Raw genomic sequence first — 22,336 nt, 5'->3', positions numbered from 1 at the left:
AGCGAAGACCATTTTGTCGCAAGACCTGAAATAATGTTCTGAGATTGGCTAAATGTTCTTCTTCCGTCTTTCTGGAGATCACAATATCGTCCAGATAGTTCGCTGCAGTAGGGACCGACGCACAAACAGTTTGTAGATACTGCTGAAACAATGCAGGGGCGGATGCACACCCGAATGGCAGTCTTTTGAATCGATACAAACCAAGATGCATGTTAACCACCAAGACGCGCTGGGATTCTTCGTCCACCGGTATTTGCAAGTACGCATCTGCTAGGTCCAACTTAGAAAAATATGTACCCGGGCACAGTTTGTCAAAAAGATCTTCCGGGCGGGGTAAAGGAAAAGTTGCAATCACTAATTATGGATTCACTGTAGCTTTGAAGTCCACACAAAGTCTCAATTTTCCGGAAGGTTTTGGCAAAATTACTAAGGGTGATGCCCAGAGAGAAGCCTGCACACGTTCAATTACACCTTGTGATTCTAAATCGTGTAATGTTCTTGTGACCTCATCACGCAATGCGTGGGGAACATTGCGCGCTCTGAAAAATTTCGGTTGCGCGTTGACTTTCAGTTCCAAATGTGCTTTATAGTTCTTAGCGCAACCAAAGCCCGGTGCAAAAATGTCTGCAAATTCTTCACATAGACTAGAAACACTGTCTGAAGGCACAGATTGGTTCACTGATAGGACCTGATTGACTATAGACAAGTTAAACAACTGAAATAAATCTAAACCAAACAAGTTCACTGCAGAAGAAGAACGAAGGACGTAAAATGACACAAGTTTTGTTTGTCCCTTGTATGTGGCAAGAAGGCTGCACTGTCCTAACACAGGGATCTTGTGACCCGAATATGTAGTTAGCTTAACATTGGCGGCACGCAACGGAGGTGTGCCCAGTTGTTTGTACGTGTCTTTATTGATTAGTGAAACTGCAGCTCCGGTATCGAGCTGGAATGGTATGACCTTGCCATTAATGTCCAAATCTACAAAAAGTTTATTGTCCTGTCGACGACAAGAGCGACTGTTTTGTGCAACGTGAACAGACACTGGGTACAGAATCACTTGCGACTTGACGTGATTTCCGTCGATGTCGACGCACACTATTTGTGGGACGAACACAGTCACTGTTAGAAGGAGCGGCACTGGGCGGAGTGGAATTAACTACATGAATGTCCATGGGCGAAGGTTCACGAGCCTGAGTATTCTTGGTTCGATTCCGGCGCGAAGCAAAGGGCCTGGAATGGTTGTTAGTGTCCGATCTGAGCTTTTTCTGGCAAACACTATGAACATGTCCTTTTCTATTACAGAAAAAACAAATAGCTTGGCGTGACGGGCAATTTTCATGCGAATGTCTAGTAGCACACCGCGGGCATGATTTCACTGCATTTGCTTGCTGCCGTGGGACACGTGGTTGAGATGTTGGCGGCAGCTGCGCGGACGGGCGCGAGGGCTGTTTACCGTTCCATGCAGCTCGCCCGGCGGGCCGGTGAATGTGACACATGGCTGGCGAAGTTTCAAATGATTCCTGAGCAAAGTCAAGGGTGTCTTGCCTATCCAATATGTCTATCACTTGTTGAAGGGAGGGATTGACTAGTTTCAAAATTTGCTCCCGTATACGAACATCAGAAATGTTCTGTGCAATTGCATCACGTACCATAGTATCTGAATAAGGGAGTCCACATTCACACTCAAAAGCACAATCCCTTGTAAGGCCTTGCAAAGTTGCAACCCACTCCCGATTAGTTTGACCGGCCATACGTTTTGTACGAAAGAAAGTATACCTTTTTGCAACGACATTGACTGATTCCTTGAAATATGCATCTAAAGCAGAAAAAATTTCTTCGTAGGACAGAGTTGCTACGTCGCGGCGGGGAAATAATTTCACTATCACACGGTACGTCTGCACCCCTACACACGCCAATAAGTGAGGCTGCCGCTCATTACCTTGAATTCTGTAGGCGGCGAGATGGAATCCAAATTGGCGTGACCACTCCGTCCAGCTTTCCATTGCCGCATCGAACTGACGAAAAGGTGGTGCAACTGCATGTTGTAGCTGCGGTAGCGGTGGAGCGGCGGCGGCCGCATCATTTTGCATTGCACGTTGACCCTGGACGAGCTGTTCAAGGGCATCCAATAACGCCTGCGTCTGCTGATTCTGCAAGTGATAAAATTCGGACAGTACATCTGGAGATTGTGGCGAAGCCATGACACAAGTAAATTAGAGTAATACGACCGTTAAATCGTCGTCGCCAAATATGTTGTGTCTAGACAAGACAGCCTAGACACAATGAGAGGAAGCCGAAAGGCACGCGCTTAAACTCACGCAGGCTGGCGTGAGGTCTGAAACAGGATACGTAATGAATGCTATAAAGAAAAGTACGTAGCTTCTGGAATACTTAACTTTAATCCACATTTGTAGAACATCGCTCTTGATGATACATTAATAGAATCTCAATATCAATTGAATACGGCGCCTTGCTAGGTCGTAGCAAATGTAGCTGAAGGCTATGCTAACTATCGTCTCGGCAAATGAGAGCGTATTTGTCAGTGAACCTTTCCTTGCAAAGTCGGCTGTACAACTGGGGCAGTACTAGTAAGTCTCTCGAGATCTGCCGTGTGGTGGCGCTCGGTCTGCGACCACTGACAGTGGCGACACGCGGGTCCGACATGTACTAATGGACCGCGGCCGATTTAAAGCTACCACCTAGCAAGTGTGGTGTCTGGCAGTGACACCACAAAAACGATTTAGAAAAAATATCTAAGTGGTACGAAAAGTGGCAGTTGACCCTAAATAACGAAAAGTGTGAGGTCATCCACATGAGTACTAAAAGGAACTCGTTAAAATTCGGTTACTCGATAAATTAGTCAAATCTAAAGGCCATAAATCCAACGAAATACCTAGGAATTACAATTACGAACAACTTGAATTGGAAGGAACACATAGAAAATGTTGTGGGGAAGGCTAACCAAAGACTATGTTTTATTGGCGGGACCAGTAAAAAATGTAACAGATCTACTAAGGAAACTGCCTACACTACGGTTGTCCGTCCGCTTTTAGAATACTGCTGTGCGGCGTGGGATCCTTACCAGGTAGGAGTGACGGAGTACTTCGAAAAAGTTCAAAGATGGGCACCACGTTTTGTACTACCGCGAAATAGGGGAGGGAGTGTCAATGCAATGGTACCGTATTGGGGTGGACATCATTAAAACAAAGGCGTTTTTCGTTGCGGAGGAATCTTCTCACGAAATTCCAATCACCAACTTATTTTGTTGACACCGATCTACATAGGGAGAAACGATCACCATGATAAAATAAGGGAAGTCAGAGCTCGAACTGAAAAATATAGGTGTTCGTTCTTTCCGCGCGCTATACGAGATTGGAATAATGGAGAATTGTGAAGGTGTTCGATGAACCATCTGCCAGGCACTAAAATGTGATTTGCAGAGTATCCATGTAGACGTAGAATACAGTTTTAAAATTGTAAAGATAATTTATGAACATACAGAGTCATCGTCATCTGATCTCGGTAAAGGTTCATACAACTGCCAAACTAGAGCTTTAAGTGTACTTACTCCGTATCTAAATTATCCAGATAGTTGACTGAGATGCACTGGCATGCAAAGTTAATACCAGTGTTTACAATATGTTTCGCCAAGTGTATCCGTTCCATGTTACAAGTCGCAGAGTACATGACTGATATAAGAGTGGCAGAAATTTTCAACTTGTCCCTTTGATACAAATGAAAGCCCACTGGCAGCTAATGCCTTTAATTCCGTTGTGTGTTGATTCATAGTGACCCCAGGATGAAAATGGTGTCTGATCTTCCGGAAATGGCTGAAAGAACAGGTAACACATGTATAAAGACGTAACAATCTGCGCAGTTCTTCTGGATTGTACAAGTGACACTTGATGACTCCTTACTGCATCGACTATCTCAGTCAGGGGGGACGACGTTACAAACATTTGTTCGAAAGGAACGTTGCCATCGTGTACGTGTTTGTTACTTGTACTGATTAATCAGGCGTGTATGTGTTCTATAATGTCTTGCTTGTCTGTTTTCTAGTAATACATATTTATTAATTCTGTCAGGGACAGCAAAGGACCTGGAAGAGCAGCAGAATGGAATGGACAGTGTCTTGAAAGGGTGTTATAAGATGAATATCAACAAAAGCAAAAGCGAAAGCCCATAGCGATGATGTTTCGTTGAATGGTTCGCACATGTTGATAGCCCAGTATTGAAATCTTCAGCAGTCTGCGGAAGGGTTGCACTTCTGTCACGTTGAACGATTCTCTTCAGTCGTCGTTGGTTCCGTTCTTGCAGGATCTTTTTCCGGCTGCAGCCATATCTGAGATTTGATGTTTTGCTGGATTCCTAATTTTCACGGTACACTAGTGAAATGGTCGTACAAGAAAGTCCCCACTTCATCGCTACCTCGGAGATTCTGTGTCCCATCTCTCGTGCAGCGACTATGACACCACGTTCAGACTCATTTAATCTTGATAACCTGTCACTGTAGCAGCAGTAACCGAACTAACAACTGCGCCAGACACTTGTTGTCTTATATAGGCGTTGCCGACCGCAGCGCCGTATTCTGTCTGTTTACATATCTCTGTACTTGAATACGCGTGCCTATATCTGTTTCTTTGGTGCTTCAGTGTTATTGAGCTGTGGTCGTCGGTCAAATAGACGTCGCCCATGCAGTCGCCGTACCACTATGGAGCGTGAGACTGTGTGCCTTTAAGTTCCATTAAACGTGGTTGCAATTGCACCGCCGGCCGCGGTGGTCTAGCGGTTCTAGGCGCTCAGTCCGGAACCGCGGGACTGCTACGGTCGCAGGTTCGAATCCTGCCTCGGGCATGGATGTGTGTGATGTCCTTAGGTTAGTTCGGTTTAAGTAGTTCTAAGTTCTAGGGGACTGATGACCACAGACGTTAAGTCCCATAGTGCTCAGAGCCATTTGAACCATTTTTTTGCAATTGCACCCGCTCTTTTGATCTGAGTCCCTTCTTGTCTCCTGTACAAGGTAGCAGTCATCTGCTGCAGCAGACGAGCGTGGTCGGGTCGACCACTCCCTGTTGAGGTTACAGTACGCTTGCTCGCCCACTGCTTGAATACTGCTCAGCAGTGTGGGATCCGTACCACATAGGGTTGATAGAAGAGATAGAGAAGATCCAACGGAGAGCAGCGCGCTTCGTTACAGGATCATTTAGCAATCGCGAAAGCGTTACGGAGATGATAGATAAACTCCAGTGGAAGACTCTGCGGGAGAGACGCTCACTAGCTCGGTACGGGCTTTTGTTAAAGTTTCGAGAACATACCTTCACCGAGGAGTCAAGCAGTATATTGCTCCCTCCTACGTATATCTCGCGAAGAGACCATGAGGATAAAATCAGAGAGATTAGAGCCCACACAGAAGCATACCGACAATCCTTCTTTCCACGAACAATACGAGACTGGAACAGAAGGGAGAACCGATAGAGGTACTCAAGGTACCCTCCGCCACACACTGTCAGGTGGCTTGCGGAGTATGGATGTAGATGTAGATGTCCTGAGGGCAGCACAGCCTGTGGTTCGGAACGCTCTCTAGGCACGCGAAACAGTGCTCTGAGTAATACCAAACTTATGGTATACCACCCGTCACACTTTCTACTTCTTCCAGATTCCCGATGATTCTTCTCCGTGTGAAGTCACCTAAATGTTGTCTCCGGGTCATGTTGTAATGATGAACACCATCACAGTGTACCGTAGTTGCTTGCTGATTGACACACACTGTCATTTCCCTCCCCTTGAATTGTCTCGTGTTGCCCCATCTGCTGCTACAGTCGTGCTAACCTCACACCATGTGGCATCCTGCTTTCTGTAAGACCTGAGGCAACATGCTTCCGCATTTTCGTTCATTTCTATCGAGTTATTAACATGTTATGCTACTTCATCTGTCTCGTCCTTAAATTTTGCAGAGTAGCGTAGTTTATTTCTGATAGCCGGCGTACAAAATTAAACTTTTGACGTACACTGTAAGACAAAGCAAACGACACACCCTGAAGGAATCATTCGAATGAGACGGAAATCGGTAGATATAACGTATATGCACAGATAAACAGAAGACTATACTTTCAGTAAAACTGGATGATTTATTGAAGAGAAAGAGTTTCACAAATTGAGAAAGTCGACAACGCGTTGATCCACCTCTGGCCCATATGCAAGCAGTAATTCGGCTCGGCATTGATTGGTAGAGTTGGATGTCGTCCAGAGGGAGATCTTTGGCCTGTAGAGTTGTCTTTAGTGTTGAGGCCCGCTTCGAACTGAGCACCGATCACCAGAGAAGACGTGTGTGGAGGCGCCATGGACAGCAGTGGGACACCGGGCTCACTACAGCCCGACGACCAGGACTGGTGTGGTCTGGGGTACCACTTTTCACAGCAGAACCCCTTCGGTTGTCTTCCGCGGCACGGCACTGCGCAGTGGTACGTCGACGATATTCCATGCCCCGTTTTGTTCCCCTTCAAGACTTACATTTCAGCAAGATAACGGCCTCCCGCACACGACGAGTATTTCTCTTGCTTGTCTTCGTGCTCGCCAGACCCTATCTTGGCCGGCAAGGTCACCGGATCTCTCCCCAGTTGAGAACGTTTGGAGCATTATGGGCAGAGCCCTCCAGCGAGCTCTGGATTTTGACGATCCAGCGCCCCAACTGGACAGAGTTTGGGACGATATCTCTCAGCGGGACATCCAACAACTCTTATCTGTCTATGCCTAGCCAAATAACTGATTGCATAAGGGCAGATGTGGACCAACGCATTATTGACAAGCTTAACTTGTGACGATTTTTTTTCTCGAATAGATCATCCAATTTTTCTGAAATTGTAACCATTTGTTTGTCTGCACATGTACATCACATCTACCGATTTCCGTTACATTCGAATAATTTCGTCGCATTGCGTTCCTTTTTGTCTTAGAGTATACAGGAGTATACTGGAGAATTAATAAGCCGGGAAAGTTTTTATTTCTACTCCATGCATTGTAATTCCTACTCCAAATTTTTCGTTTGTTACCTTTACTACTTCCTTAATATGCACACTGAATAACGTCGGGGACAGGCTTCAACCCTGTCTCACTCTCTTCCCAGCCACTGCTTCCCTTTCATGCCCCCTAACTGTTATAACTGCCATCTGGTTTCTGTACAAATTATAAATAGCCTTTCGCTCCCTGTATTTTACCCCGCCACCTTGAGAATTCGAAGGAGTGGATTCCAGTCAACATTATCAAAAGCTTTCTCTAAGTCTACAGATGCTAGAAACGTAGGTTTGGCTTTCCTTAACCTATCTTCTAAGATAAGGAGGATCAGTATTGCCCCACGTGTTCCAACATTTCTATGGAATCTAAACTAATCTTCCGCAAGGTCGGCTTCTACCAGTTTCTCCATTCGTCTGTAAACAATTCGTGTAAAGAATAAGAATAAGAATGTAAGAAATAAAAGATACTATTATAAATATACGTTTACATGAAAATACTAATTGCACAATTACTTAATAGGTAATTCAATCGCCGCCATTATCGATTATAACTTGGAACCTTTTTTGTATGCTTTTCACGAGATTTTCCGTATACCCTCTCTGTAACGATCTCCATATTGTTCTCATTTTACATGACAGATGCTTCAAAGTATATATTAGCTTTCCTTTAAGCTTCATCTTCATATTTATTTATTGTTCAGCTAATTCAGTCTATAGAAGATGTAGCCTCTGTAAGTTATTAAATACATTTTTAAGAGGTGTTTCCATGCATCTCTGTCTGCTGCTGTCTTCTGTCAGTTGAAGACTGCAACCTTCCTGAGTTCCTTATCCCGGCGATCAGGTGGTCTCCCTGGTGGTCTCCGTTTTTCTCTCGGACTCCACTCTAAAACTGATTCTGTCCATCTTCCATCCTTCGTTCGTGCAATATGTTCAGCCACTCCTGTTATTGCTCATATGTCTTCACTTTTCTGTCGATTTTTCTTAGTCAGACCTAACATTGACCTTTCCATAGCTCTCTGAGAAGTTCTAAGTTTCCTTTTGAAAAATTCATTTAAAGTCCTAGTTTCACTCCCGTACGTTAAAACTGATCAAGAACTGCTTTCTTCAACTAGACTGGCGTGTTAGATTTGAAAACTGTTGAATTCACTCTGTAAGTCCTCCAACCCAGTTTAATTCGACGAAAAATTTCAGGTTTCAAATTCCCTTTTGTGCCAATTCATTGCCCCAGATAAAAATATTCTGTAACTTTGTTTAGGATGCTGCCGTTCAGTGTTACTTGTCCTGCAGCTACCCACTTATTATGCTTAACCTTAGTTTTAGAGTGATTTATTTGAAGTCCAACTTCCTGAGAGCGATCTGTTAAGTCTTTTATAGAGGACTGCATTTCTATCTTACTGTTAGCTGGGACCATTATACCGTCAGAAAATCTCAGGTTGGTGAGCCTTTTACCATTTATCCTTATTCCTCTCTTGTTACAAATAATTTTGGATATAGCCATCGCGAGAACTGCTATAAATAACTTCGGGGATATAGGATCGCCCTGCTTTACTCCTTTTCCAATGGGAAATACGCACTTTTTTTTTTCCTATGTTCTTAGATGCTACAGACGTGTCATAAATGTTGCACAATATGTTTACATATTTTGTTTCCACTACTTGCTCGGCCAGTGCTTGTATGACAGAATCAAGGGCTTTTTCGAAGTCAATGAAGGCTATGCATAGTGGCATTTCATACTCATTGGCTCGACTAATTACCTTACGCAGTGTGTTTATATGGTCAATTGTACTGAAACCACTGCGGAATCTAGCTTCTTCTATGGGCTGTCTTGGCCATTTTAATGCGATTTATCAGGACTTCAGTGAACACTTTATATATAACAGAAAGTAAGCTAATGGGGCGGCAGTTCTTCAGATCGTGAATACTTCCCTTCTTATGTAGTAAGATTATGTTTGCTTTGTTCCAGCAGGTTGGGATGCTGCCATTCTGTACACACGAAGTACAGACTTTAGCCAGATGTTTTTCTGTTTCCTCCCCTGTCAATTGGCAGACCATCATGACCCCCTGCTTTGCCATTCTGCATCTCGTTTATAGCTTTTCTTATTTCTTCGGTGAGGATTTTGGGGACTTCATCATCATCTGCGTATGTTTTCCTAGTGGTTCATGTGTTCTTTCATACTGTAGAAATTCTTTATATGCTTTAGAATTTCTTCCTTTTCCGTTATGCGGCCATTATCACCGTCAATTGCTACGATTTCGTTTTTACCAATCATAAGCTTTTGTTGAGCTTTCTTGAAGCTCCTTTTACTCTCTGATGCTAATTTTATGGTGTTTTCATTGTATTTTTGTATGTCGGCTTTCATATTCCTCCTTATACACTTACACAGTTCTGAATATTCCATCTTGTCACAAGAAGTTTTAATTTTCATCTCTCGTCTTTTTACAAGTAAATCTTTGGTTTCCGCCCTTAACTTTCCTGGTTATTTAGCAATTGTTGTCAGTCAACCTATTTGTTTTGCAGTTTCCATTATCGTTTCAGCTAAATTTTCTGTTGACTCTTCTAATCCCACTCGAAGGGCATACTGAAGATACTTTTCCCTTTCGTTTAATTTATCCATACATATAATTTCTTTTTTCTGTGATATCAGTTTTCTTCGTTCTTGTTGAGTATTAATGTTTATTTTCGCTCTTACCAGTCTATGGCCGCTACCAGTATTGAATTGATTTAAAACTGAACCATCTTTGATTATGTTGGTGTGATTTGAGATGAGAAAATCTATTTCATTTTGGGTCTCATGATTTGGGCTTCTCCATGTCCATTTCCTATTATGCTGTTTCTTAAAAAATGCGTTCATTATGAATAATTTATTTTCTTCCGCAAAATGAACCCCTTTCGTTCAAATGGTTCAAATGGCTCTGAGCACTTTGGGACTTAACATCTGACGTCATCAGTCCCCTAGAACTTAGAACTACTTAAACCTAGCTAACCTAAGGACATCACACACATCCATGCCCGAGGCAGGATTCGAACCTGCGACGGTAGCGGTCGCGTGGCTCCAGACTGAAGCGCCCAGATCCGCTCGGCCACACCGGCCGGCTCTTTCGTCCCTCTCATCGATTCTATGGCAGCCTACTGAGACATCACCCTGTTTTTTTTGTTTTCTTTTTTTTTATGCCAACCTTGGCATTTAAGTCCCCAATTACTAGTTTAAAGTGGCGGTCTCGTCCTTTGTTACACGCATTTTTTTTCTTCTTAGAATGCTTCTTCTTCATCATCCGAACAGCCTGCTGTAGGAGCGTGTCTTGGACTATTTGTAGTCTGTATCTTTTTGATATTTTAAAAACAAGGCTTGCTGCTCTACTTGATGTTCCTTCTATTATTGATACTTTGTCTTTTACATGACAAAGACAAAGACAAAAGACAAAGTATTATCTTAATATACGATCAAAGATTTTCCATCGGATTTGGATCTGGAGACACTGCAGGCCAGTCCATCGTGGACACCACATTGTCTTGTTTCCACGATGTACAGAGACGGCTGCGATGTTCGGACCATTATCCTCTTGAAGCACCCAGTTTGCCTCGTTCGAACCAAATAGCTTCTTAACGGACCTCAGAAGGCATTTTTGATAAATGTTGCACATTTTTTCAGCGTTGAAATTGGCTGTGAATAGGCGCAAATAGCCAAAACTGCAACCGACAAAACAAAACGTTCATCTCTCACACTCTATATCTATACACTGCACAAAAGCGCGTTGAGTGCAGATTCGAGACCACTAACAGAGATATCGCCGCGGGCATTAGATTTAAAATTGCGGCGTACACTTTCTTGTGGAACTGACTGTACGTATGGTCCACGTCGCATCGAGCAGTGTTACTTGGCAGCGGCACAGCATACGAAAGTTACTTTCGTCCTTAAGTTTCGCACTCCAGTGTACTGCTGTCCACGGAGCAGAGCTAACACGTGATGCTCTGATGCCCTGAGTAATTTCTGGAACTATGGAATTCTGCAAATGTTACTGCACTTTGAAAAAAAGAGCCCAGTAACATAAAAGAGGTTAATGAGACAGCAGAGAAAAAGCTTCCACAGGTAAGCAGACCAGTTTTTCAGACTTCGTGGTATAAAAGGTGTCCACTATGCACCAGCATTTCTGCAAGACAAATCACTTCTAAACTGTTTTCTTCCATCAGCGTTCTGCGCACACTCGAGGAGGGCGAGACAGTGTTACGACTACATCTACACCTATGTACATAGTGTGCAAATCGCTGTGAAGTGCATGTCAAGGGGTACTTAGCATTGTACCACATATTGGGATTTCTTCTCATTTCAATCATGTGCGGTGCGCGGTAAATGTGAGTGGTTAAATGTCTGGGGGAGCGATACATGCAAGGCTGTAGTGTACTTCTAAACTGTTTTCTTCCATCAGCGTTCTGTGCACACTCGAGGAGGGCGAGACAGTGTTACGCCTACATCTACACCTATGTACATAGTGCGCAAATCGCTGTGAAGTGCATGTCAAGGGGTACTTAGCATTGTACCACATATTGGGATTTCTTCTCATTTCAATCATGTGCGGTGCGCGGTAAATGTGAGTGGTTAAATGTCTGGGGGAGCGATACATGCAAGGCTGTAGTGTACTTATAGACTGTTTACTTCGTATTGGTTCCTGCAATTTAATGTTTACGCGGTTTGCAAGCGTAAGCTAGTTCAGTTTTTTTCGCAGTTCCCGTCTATCTCTTCTGCGAGTGAGACTTTGGTGTGGGTCTTGCACACCTGAGAAAGGTGAACCATACGAGTGTGTTGTAGGTAGTCCGTTTTCTGGAGTCACAGCATTTTCCATACAAATTATCACATACAGATATTCGTATGAGTTAATGATTCCAATCTGTGACTTATTGATATTTAGTTCATAAGGCGCCAATTTTCTGCATTTTATGAAGTGCACAGTTTTACATGTTTGCACATACGGTGTATCTACGGCAGGAACGATCATTCGAAGTAAAAATGTCAAATAAACATCTGCTCTAAAATGCATACCTCGACAGATATGAGCGGTGGTTTAATAGAAGAGGTGTGTTTCACATTAGCGTAGATGAATAAGAGCTCATAACTCTCAAGGTATGCAGTTTAGAGGCCATGTTTAATGGATTCTTTTTTGTTGCTTTGTCCCATACTACCACGTCTCACACTATAGAAAGCAAAGAGCTTGCAGCAGAAGAGACTTGTTTCACAGTACCGAAAATCGAGGAATGCTTCTAGCTCTTAAGGTATGGGTTTCGAAGCCTATGTTTACTGGACTTCTTGCTTCGAATGAATATCCCTGAATATTGGCCATTCCTTCCGGGACACCACGTATAAAGCAAGTTACAGTTTTCCCACCACTTTTAAATATTGTCAGGATATGTCTAGATACTTTGCAGCTTTCTCTGTTTCTCTTTCAGATCTCTCTCTCTCTCTCTCTCTCTCTCTCTCTCTCTCTCTCACACACACACACACATACTCATGACGTGAGTGAGCCAGGGGCAGAGAAGGCGGATGTAGGTAGGCGGCGCCTGCCTGCGCAATTGTCGCCGGGACGTTTGATGGCGCAGCCTTGAGGATGACCGTGTCTCTGTCAGCTAACGACTACATGTGAGTTCATGGTCCAAGCGCGACTAAGTACGAGCCAGAGTTCATGGTCCGCCTTGTAGCGACTGGCGTACACATTCTGCGTTCATGTCCGACTAAGGCGGCCTGTCGACTGCTAATATTCTATCTCAGAAAGGAAACACATCTCACATACTTGAAGTTCTTGCGCGCGACCGCTACGGTCGCAGGTTCGAATCCTGCCTCGGGCATGGATGTGTGTGATGTGCTTAGGTTAGTTACGTTTAAGTAGTTCTAAGTTCTAGGGGACTTATGACCTCAGCAGTTGAGTCCCATAGTGCTCAGAGCCATTTGAACCATTTGAAGTTCTTGCTATTATGAAACTTTGTGTAAAATATGTGTATACCTGTTTCTTGGTTTTTTTCGACTCCCTCATGTTTGTATCTTACCGGGACATATCTTTTTCAACGATTATGAGGAGGTTCGAAAAAATCTCCTCTTTCATTCAAATGAAATTACGAAACGAATTTCAATCTATGTGATGAAAAACGTTACTTAAGAGTGCTGATAGTTAATATAACAAGAAGGATAAGTATGTTATGCACGCGTAGACTGGTATTAGACACTATAATTTAACTATATCAATTTAAAACCAAAAACGGGATGAGGCTTAAATTGGACAAACGAATAACTTCTACTAGTCTATATATCTCAAAACGTTGTACAGTATTATGTAGTGTTCCTACAAGAGCAATTCCCTTGTCAAACCATCGGCGAGTCCAGACTTTTCTTCGCAATTTTCTCCGCTCTTCTTCGACAGTCGCAAACAGAGTTAAACTACAGTCAGTTCCACAAGAAAGTGTACATCACTATCTGTATGGAATATAAGACAGTATTGCAAATATACGTTTACCTGAAAATGCATGTTATTAGTTATTGCACTAATACCTAATAGTTAATCCAATCGACGCCATTATCGATTATACAGGGTGTTTCAAAAATGACCGGTATATTTGAAACGGCAATAAAAACTAAACGAGCAGCGATAGAAATACACCGTTTGTTGCAATATGCTTGCGACAACAGTACATTTTCAGGCAGACAAATTTTCGAAATTACAGTAGTTACAATTTTCAACAACAGATGGCGCTGCGGTCTGGGAAACTCTATAGTACGATATTTTCCACATATCCACCATGCGTAGCAATAATATGGCGTAGTCTCTGAATGAAATTACCCGAAACCTTTGACAACGTGTCTGGCGGAATGGCTTCACATGCAGATGAGATGTACTGCTTCAGCTGTTCAATTGTTTCTGGATTCTGGCGGTACACCTGGTCTTTCAAGTGTCCCCACAGAAAGAAGTCACAGGGGTTCATGTCTGGCGAATAGGGAGGCCAATCCACGCCGCCTCCTGTATGTTTCGGATAGCCCAAAGCAATCACACGATCATCGACATATTCATTCAGGAAATTAAAGACGTCGGCCGTGCGATGTGGCCGGGCACCATCTTGCATAAACCACGAGGTGTTCGCAGTGTCGTCTAAGGCAGTTTGTACCGCCACAAATTCACGAAGAATGTCCAGATAGCGTGATGCAGTAATCGTTTCGGATCTGAAAAATGGGCCAATGATTCCTTTGGAAGAAATGGCGGCCCAGACCAGTACTTTTTGAGGATGCAGGGACGATGGGACTGCAACATGGGGCTTTTCGGTTCCCCATATGCGCCAGTTCTGTTTATTGACGAAGCCGTCCAGGTAAAAATAAGCCTCGTCAGTAAACCAAATGCTGCCCACATGCATATCGCCGTCATCAATCCTGTGCACTATATCGTTAGCGAATGTCTCTCGTGCAGCAATGGTAGCGGCGCTGAGGGGTTGCCGCGTTTGAATTTTGTATGGACAGAGGTGTAAACTCTGGCGCATGAGACGATACGTGGACGTTGGCGTCATTTGGACCGCAGCTGCAACACGGCGAACGGAAACCCGAGGCCGCTGTTGGGCCACCTGCTGCACTAGCTGCGCGTTGCCCTCTGTGGTTGCCGTACGCGGTCGCCCTACCTTTCCAGCACGTTCATCCGTCACGTTCCCAGTCCGTTGAAATTTTTCAAACAGATCCTTTATGGTATCGCTTTTCGGTCCTTTGGTTACATTAAACCTCCGTTGAAAACTTCGTCTTGTTGCAACACCACTGTGTTCTAGGCGGTGGAATTCCAACACCAGAAAAATCCTCTGTTCTAAGGAATAAACCATGTTGTCTACAGCACACTTGCACGTTGTGAACAGCACACGCTTACAGCAGAAAGACGACGTACAGAATGGCGCACCCACAGACTGCGTTGTCTTCTATATCTTTCACATCACTTGCAGCGCCATCTGTTGTTGAAAATTGTAACTACTGTAATTTCGAAAGTTTGTCCGCCTGAAAATGTACTGTTGTCCCAAGCATATTGCAACAAACGGTGTATTTCTATCGCTGCTCGTTTAGTTTTATTGACGTTTCAAATATACCGGTCATTTTTGAAACACCCTGTAGCTTGGGACCTTTTTGGCATGCTTTTCATGAGATTTTCTGCATATTCTCTCTGTAACAATCTCCACACCGTCCTGATTTTACATTGCAGCTGCTTCAAAGTATACGAAGGCTTTCCTTTAAGCTTCATAATATACGACCAAATATTTGCTAAGGAATTCGCATCCGGAGGCGCTGCGGGCCAGTCCATCGTGGACGCCACGCAGTCTCGTTTCCACACTGTACAGAGGCAGGTGCGATGTTTCGGATCGCTATCCTCTCGAAACACCCAGTCCACCTCGTTCGAACCAAATAGCTTCTTAACGGACCTCAGAAGGCATTTTTATAAATATTCCACATTATTTCAGCCCTTAAATCGGCTATAAATAAATGCAAATAGCTAAAATTGCAACCGACAGAAGAAAACATTCGACTCTCACATTGTTTATCTAAACACTATGAAAAAGCGCATTGATTACATATTCGAGTCCACTAGCAGAGATGTCGCTGCGGACGTTACATTTAACATTATGGCCGAAACTTTCTTGTGGAACTGACTGTAAGACTTATGTTTTACAGCGTAACTGGAGTCGGATGGAGATCAGTTTGGTAACGTGTCGATTTACGTGACAACCACGCGCCATTACGTGCGGATTTGCGCATCTCAGGAAACTCGAAATCTACACGTTAAGCTTTCTGGCCATTGGGGAAACATTCCAGTCTTGGCCAATACACCAAGAACTTCAGCAAATACATTTATAATAAATAACATGACTGTTGTAGATAGTACTTCTATTTAATTAATAAGAAAGGCACAGAATCTTTTAGAAAACAAAAGGTGAAAAAAATTTGGAAGCAGTTGGACTCAAACGTGCTACTTTTCTCTTCGCAGCTCACGATACTGTCAACTGCAGTACAGCTTCAAAATGGCAGCTAGCTCTCCATATTTGTTATAGCTTGTGTAAAGACTGTAAGGTATCTACAGATGTCATTATTTGATATTTAACTGCGACAAATTGCACCTAAACGATGCGCTTTTGTGCTGTAGTATTGCAACGGTAAACTTTCGTGGCATACAAGTTATAACACTAAAAACATCAAACGTGGGCCGTCTTTACCTATCGGTACCCAGTTTCCTGGAAAGTGGTATTCTGCTATATCGGGGAGCTGATGTAGAATTCGTTGTCTCTACTATACCCACAAAACGTTTTTCATTAATGGCTCTTCCCCAAACGGTTTACCAGATGTTGTTAAGCGTATAGTAATTTTGTAACTAGCTCTAAAGAGTGCTTTCGCAGCACCCTTCAGCTACTTCGCCCTTTAGTGAAAAGAAGATTGTGTTGGTAATAACTAATGCACATTTTCAGTTCGTTTTGTAGGACCTTTAAACAAAGTAAAGATGCTAAAGAACTGGTACAAACCTCATTTGTGGATACAGAATTCTCTTCTGCAAGAGTTTGCAGCTTTCTTAATTCTTCCTCTCTGGTGTCCCCTATGGTTTCACTGCGCTTTTCCGAATGAAATTTGCTCTAATGTCTTTAAATACACGATTTTCTTGCACACGTAATTACGGTAGTGCAGATTAGACAATTGGCGTGATCGTCACAACAAAAAGGAAAAACTAAGGAAGTTGCCACTCCGGTTTAAATGGACATTTGGAAATCTTTGATTTTGGGGAGCAGTTTGTTCCATTATTGTAGTAACTCTCTTGCACTTGCCTACTCCTGTGTTGAATAAACCCTATATCAACGCACTCAGCAGAGCATCACGGCAGCTTCACTCGAGGCCCACGGCTTCGCTATGCAAGCCGAGCTGAGGCGAATTAAGCCGAGCTGGACCGATGTACTGTGCAAACACACTCTGTACGTTGCCTTTTACGCGAGCGATTTTCCCTGTCTGAGAAGACGAACGTTAGAGGAATGAATTTGATACGTGTTGGAACGTGGGCTTTTCGCAGTGTAAAACACCTTTCAAGTATGACGTTCGATGAAAAGTTTCCAAGTATCGTGTTCGATGAACATGTCCTTGACGGTGACCAAATGAGCCCGTGGTGGATCGCGCAACTCTTCTTTGAATCCCCCCCCCCCTCTCCACTCAATTTTTTTTTTGTGTACCCAAATTGGTAAGAGTCTTAGAGCGACGAATAATACTCGGGCATTCGTCAAATGAACTTTTAAAATCGACCTCCTTCATAAGATTCTTCCAGTAAATCTTCGGCTTGTGTCTGCGTTCCCACGGCTAGATTTTGTGGTGATATTCCCAGTTGGGAACCCTTGTGTCCCATTCCAAGTTCAACGGGATTTGGCTGAAAAGAAGCGTACTGTAGCGTGGGCTAGATGTGATCATGACTGTCTGGTAACGTATAGAAAGTTAGAAAAAGCAGAAAACGTGTGTTAAGTAACATTGGTTGTAAGGCACAGTCCAAAACTGCAAGGAGCCCGCTCTGACCTCTTCATCAGCGAATGAAAGCTTGAAATTAACGTAAATTTGAATATATACTTCGAACAATTCATTATTCATTTAGTTCGCCCTCCAACACACACATGGACAGCTATGCACACATAAACTCTCAGATGTTTGCCTGAGATGCTATTGGTCCAGGCAGAAGTTAAAAATAGTTCCAATCCCCCAGTACGAACCTAGGTGTTCTGGAAGTTTTCCTTTATTGTGAGGATGCAATCTGCTCGTTTTAATTCGCATTACATGCGAAAACGTATGCCCTGAAAAAACGCCCTCTTCAACTCGATGTTTAGACACAAGAAATGGTACTATAATGCTATGTGACTATGATTTCTAAGTGAATGCAAGAGAAAGTTGTAAATAGCTTACTTTGCACAATTAATAATAATGGACATGACTGAAAAATTCATCGAATTCTATAACTGTACTAACTTGTGATAAACTTTTGGTCTGGCTTCAATAACGTGTAAGTAATCGTCCAGGAAGTTTCATAACAGCGCAGACTTCGCTGCAGAGTGAAAATTTCATTCTGGAAACATCCCCCAGGCTGTGGCAAAGCCATGTCTCCGCAATATCCTTTCTCTCAGGAGTGCTAGTTCTGCAAGGTTCGCAGGAGAGCTTCTGTGAAGTTTGGAAGGTAGGAGACGAGGTACTGGCGGAATTAAAGCTGTGAGGACGGGGCGTGAGTCACGCTTGGGTAGCTCAGTCGGTAGAGCACTTTTCCGCGAAAGGCGAGTTCGAGTCTCGGTCCGGCACACAGTTTTAATCTGCCAGGAAGTTTCATAACAGCGTACACTTCGCTGCAGAGTGAAAATTTCATTCTGGGAACGTGTAAGTAACTCAGCCTACAGCGAATTTACATGCAGTGAGCAAGCTCGGCTGAATCTGTTGCTCTAACTTTTCCTTTTTAGTAATCAGGTATTAAAACAAACAAAGAAGTGGCGCCTATGTAAAATGAGGAACGGATAGTTCTCTCTGAATCTCCAGCCTATGACCTACCCTCTGGCCTCAAATACATTAAAGGGATAACCGAAGTGCACTGCTGACTGCAGCTTTGAGAAATTTGTTTACTGATTGTAATACTGGCTCAGAAAGAATTGGTATCTCAGCTGAAGTCAGAAAATCTGTAACATTCCTTATGATATCTCTATGTAATATCGAAGTGCTACTCTTTTGCACAGGTATTACAATCGCTCAACAGTGATAAGGGATCAAGAATAAACCACTTGAAATACATTTACGGGACCAAAATTTCATTTAAAGCACAGTTATCCCCACAATGAAACACACAACAGATAACCAAAAAGGAAAGATTTAAAGAGAAGATCTCCATGCGAAAGTATGAAAACAATTCGCTAGATGAAGGTATGACGAATTAAACGGTCGTAGTATTCACGTGGACTAATGTAAACTCTATGGTCTACCATGCTTCGATAACTGACCATCTCACCAAACAACGAACGTATCGTTTGAGCATAGATGAGTGCACATTAAAAATAAGGAAATGCTGTAAATACTACCATGCCAAGCTGGACGATGTAAGTCAGAATTGCGCCAAATGTTTATAGCATGAGATCTGAGAGTGAACTACAGAAGGTCAGCCTCTGCACTCCGAAACACGCCAAGACAGATGAGAACCTGCTTTACTCCCGGTTAAACAGCTACTTCCAAGCGTTGCGCTCGCCCCTGATTGGCTGCCGTTACAGCCCGCCAAAGTGTTTCACCTCATAAATCTCTCTGACTTTGTCAAAGGCAGTGATGCATTCAGAGATAGATTTCTCGATGTGGCGTCTTCTGTCATCGTCCATCGCCGTGACATGCGCGGGTGTTTGAAAGTACACGGCCGCGAAACTTTCTCGCTGGACGCCAGAGACGCTATACACAAGTGACATTTGTTCTGTGATTTACTCTTTGATTGTTGATTTCTGTTCCACGTTCTACTCCTTGGTGAAAGCGTGAATCCAGGTGTGTTAGATACGGAATAATTTACCGTACTGAACTTTTCTCACGCCTTCGCACGAGTTATCGGTTGCAGTGTATTATTGTCTGTTCCGACCGCAGGGTTCCGTTAATAAATTATTACATCAAGCTGAGACAAGCCTACTTCCCTTATTCAGCCTACAAGCACACGCAGATGTTAAACCGCCGATGGTGGTAATTCAAACCGGTATCGACACTCGATACTAAGATACTTAGCAAATCACAGTTTGGAGTTCAAAAGGGCTATTCTATTGAGTCAGCTATCTGTATATTTACTGTGCACACAATAAACTCTGTAAATGATAAAATATCACCAATCGGGATTTTCTGTGACTTATCGAAGGCATTTTATGGTGCCAGTCATAACGTTCTGTTAGGGAAGTTTTTATGGAATATATAGACCAGTAAATGTTTAGTTTAGTTCTTATTTAAGAAAGAGAACGGAGAAAGTTGCCCTAGGTTGTTCGAGTAATATGAAGAAAGACCCCTCATGGGGAGACATATCCGAAAGAACAGATACCATCTTAGTATAAAGATATAGTTAAGGCTCACCGGCCACTTGACCATCTTCTTCTTCTGTGCGAATGCACAAACAGTGCCCGAACTCTTAAGGGAATCGGCAACGCGCCGCGAGTAATGAGTATAATGGGCGGGGGCACTACGAATGTAGTGCGGGACAATAAGTTGAGAATGTGGGTTTCGCGGGAGGCGTGCCAGAGATAAATCCCTGCAGTCGCGCTATCCTGTGAGTCCTCGGTGGCTCAGACCCTACTCTGTCCAGATGAAACTTACTTTCCGGCCGCAAAATATCATGCGCTTACATGGTTAAAAGGCCTTACCGTCGCCTATATCTTTAGCGACGGAGAGAAAGAGCAGATTGATTACTGGTGGTTCCTACAAAATGCTCACAATGCCCTCGAACGCACACCGAAATACCGAACGCTCTTCGCAAATTATTTACGCAGCGTTTTCGATAACCCCCCACTCAGCTGGGGAGTGCCAAGCTGCGGTTATTGTTTTGTGCCGCATCACACTAACGGCTGAATGTTCTGCCTTGTCAGCCATGGGCGACGGAAGAGACAGGCTGGTGCATGGATGCTGTTCTCCTTGAGGCACTAGCGAAGCAGAATGCCTCCGTTGCAGATGCCCTTCAAAGGCGCTGTTGGAGATATCAGATAACGATGGCGAAGCACCAAGTGGAACCAGTTACATTCATTAAAGAACCTTTTAGTTGGAGTTGTATCAGTGATTTACATTTTTATTTTTTTGATTACTCTTTTATGCCACCTTTGTTGTTGTAACACTTACTTGTAACACTGAGTTCCTAGAATTCTCATTTGTACACGTTTCCTAAATGCAATCATGTAAAAAAAATAAATCAATACATAAAAAAAAGGATGGATAGAGCGTCTGCCACGTAAGCAGGAGATCCCGGGTTCGAGCCGGTCGGGGCACACATTTTCACCTGTCCCCGTTGACGTACGTCAACGCCTGTAAGCAGCTAAGGGGATTCATTTTATTGTAATTTCATTCTAACGAGCTGCATGGTCAGCGATGATATCTGATCTTTCGGACATGTCCGAAAGAACAGATACCATCTTAGTATATAAACGATGAATGTCTCACAGGGTTGGATCGTTGGCCTACCACTATTCCTGCTGGCTGTTAATGATCTGTCATTGTATTTCAGTCAGTAGGCGGAATTAGTCCTGTTTGCTGATGATACAAGCAGTGTTGTCAAGCTGAGCACAGGAGCATGAATACAGAAATTAGTAAACGATGGTTTTTGAAAGTTACTCAGTGGTTTTGCACAAATGGGCTAGCTTTAAACTTTGAAAAAACGCATTTCACCCGCTTCTGTACTGTCAAAAATATCTGACCTCTAGTTATCGTAGTATACGAACAAAAATTAATAACAAACAGGATAGAAAATTAAAAGTTCTTAGTTGCGCATTTTGATGAAAAGCTGAACTCGGAAAACCATATAGTAAACTTGCTGAAACGTTTAGGTTCGGCTACATTTACCGTTAGAATAATTGCCAAATTTTGGAATATAGAAGTCTGTAACTTAACATATTTTGCTTAGTTCCATTCATTGATGTCTTACAGAATAATATCCTGGGCTAACTCCTCGCTTAGGGAAAACTTATTAAACATTTAAAAGAAAATAGAATTATGTGTGGAGTTCACAGATGTACATTTGCAGGCACCTCTAAGCAGCTTGGAATATTAGGCACAGCCTCATAGTGTATTTATTCACTTATGAAACTTGCTATCAACAGTCCATCTAAGTTTGAGAATAACACAGATACACTCTAAGAAAAAGAAAAAACAAAAAAAGAAACAAATAACAAAAAAAGACGTACCGTGAAAGAATCATCCGAATGGGAGGGAAATAGTTGGATGTGATGTACATATAGAGACAAACAAATTATTACAGTTTCAAAAAAAGAGAAAGAGCTTCACAAATTGAACAAGTCAATAATGCGTTGGTCCACCTCTGATCGTTATGCAGGAGGTCATTCCGCTTGACATTGGCTAGTAGAGTAGTTGTACGTGCTACTGAGGGATCTGGTGCCAAATGCTGTCCAACTGGCGCGTTAACTCGTAGAAGCCCCTCAGCTGTCCAGGGCGTCTACAGACACATCTTCGCTGATCATCGTTGCTCAGTTCGAAGCAGGGCTCAGCACTGAAGACCATTCTACTCCAGTCTATGAGATTCCAGGCCCACGAAATTTCTGGAGACGCTCTGGACAATGGTGGGATACCTACCTGACCGTCGCCCGT

Source organism: Schistocerca nitens, chromosome 5 (genome assembly GCF_023898315.1).
Source record: "Schistocerca nitens isolate TAMUIC-IGC-003100 chromosome 5, iqSchNite1.1, whole genome shotgun sequence".
In the NCBI taxonomy this organism is placed as follows: Eukaryota; Metazoa; Arthropoda; class Insecta; order Orthoptera; family Acrididae; genus Schistocerca; species Schistocerca nitens.
This window is presented reverse-complemented; position numbering follows the sequence as displayed.